Raw genomic sequence first — 1,913 nt, 5'->3', positions numbered from 1 at the left:
GACTCCCTGATGCCAAATCTTGGTCATAGAGATTTTGGTTAATAAATTAAAAACTGGATGGCTTGTAGATCCTCTCATAACTAAAATATATATTGTTGGTTGTATTTAATTTGGAAAACATCTACTCAAAGGTGATATATAATATCATAATAACCTCACTATTATTTTTCAACCTAAAATGAGTCTGTAACAGACACATGGCTCTACTAGAGTAGCCCAGGATCCTCACATGAAAGTTAAAGCTTTTCTGCCTCTTTGCTTGTACTTTTTACTTTCTTTACCTGGAAGCACCACAAGATTTAGCTTTTACAATCTCCACATGTTAGGTGTGGTGGTATGGTCATGTGATCTCGCACTGGGAGAGGGGGAAGTAGGCTCAGGAGTTCAAAGTTATCCTTAGCTACATAGCAAGTTTGAAGTCAGCTTGTGCTAAATGAATCCCTGTTAAAAATAAAGAAAAAAAAGTCAGAATGGGTGTTAGTGAAGCTCCATGTTCATCAGTACGAGATCTGCGTCATCCCTATACCCCAGTCACCATGGTGCACATAAATGTCCTGGCAGATGCTCTGAAGAGCATCAACAATGCTGAGGAGAGAGGCAAATGCCAGGTCCTCATCAGGCCATGTTCTAAAGCCATCCTTTGGTTCTTAACTGTGATGATGAAGCATGGATACATTGGTGAAGTCGAGATCATTGATGATCACAGAGCTGGGACACTCACTGTGAACCTCACAGGAAGGCAGAACAAGTGTGTGGTGATCAGCTATATAGATTTGATGTTTAACTCAAAGACATAGAAAAATGGCAGAACAATCTGCTCCCAGCACAGCAGTTTGGTTTAATTGTGCTGTGACCATGAAGAGACAAGACCAAAACATACAAGAGGCAAAATACTGGGATTCTTTTTTCAAAATGTAAAGTATAAATAAAAAGCCTCTGTGGACTGTGAAAAAAAAGGTCATTTATTGAATATGCTATTGGTTGTAAATAGTGGAACAGCTGCCAGTGAATTCTGTGTTCTTTGCTCCAAAGTAACTTGTGAAGTCCTAGAGTCATGCACAAGTGAATTTCATAGAGTCCTATTACAAGGTAGTGGTAGAACAGAGTCTTCTAGAGCCTTTTCTAGTCTTCCATGGGGGCAGAGCTTGGAGACCTCTCTAGAGATAAGGAATTTCAGAGCCTTAAAGAGTCCTGCAAATATCAATATCTTCATTTATAATTTTAGCAACTTTTTTTTGCTAGTAAATCTGTGATGGCTTGAATGAGAATGGCCCCCATGTTTGAATACTTGGCCCCAGTTGATGGGAGTGTTTGGGGAGGATTAGGATGTGTGGCCTTGTTGGAAGAGGTCTTGTCACTAGGAGTAGGCTTTGACGTTGCCATTTCCAGTGTGTTCTCTACTTCTCTTTTGTTTGCGGATCAAGTTGTCAATTGTTCCTGTTGCCATACATTGGCTGTGCCATTGTGGAATTTAACCCTCTGAAACTGTAAGCCCACAAAAACATTTCACTTTATGAGTTGCCTTGGTCATGGTGTTTTGTCATAGCAATGGAAAAGTTAACTAAGACAGAAGGTGGTACCAGGGAGTAAGCTCTTGCTATGACATGTTCTACCATACTCTTTTGGGAGGGATGTAGAAGATTTGGGAACTTTGGACTAGGAAAAACATTAACATTGTTAGTAGAACTTAATGGCTCATCCTAATAAGAGCTTGGAAGACAGTATTTTTGAGAGTGATGTGGACTATGAAGGCTCAGTCCAAGAAATTTTAGAGGGAAATAGTTATTAGCAACTGGGCTTGAGGCCATTTTTTTCATGTATGTGCGATATTTGGGCAAAGATTAAGGTGTAGAAGTCAAGCTGGTGGCTATCTTACATTCCTGTCCTAATTATTTGCCTAAGGCTAAGTTGAA

At 39.8% G+C, this 1,913-nt stretch overlaps 1 pseudogene; it reads left to right on the top strand.

The window, feature by feature from the left end:
* The first annotated feature begins 536 nt into the window (after positions 1-536).
* Positions 537-929, top strand: LOC134479961 (small ribosomal subunit protein uS8-like; annotated as a pseudogene).
* The last annotated feature ends 984 nt before the right edge of the window (positions 930-1,913 follow it).

Source organism: Rattus norvegicus, chromosome 8 (assembly GCF_021556685.1).
Source record: "Rattus norvegicus strain SHRSP/BbbUtx chromosome 8, alternate assembly SHRSP_T2T, whole genome shotgun sequence".
Lineage (NCBI taxonomy): Eukaryota > Metazoa > Chordata > Mammalia > Rodentia > Muridae > Rattus > Rattus norvegicus.
Note: the sequence above shows the minus strand (reverse complement) of the source record. Positions and strands in the feature narration are given on the sequence as shown.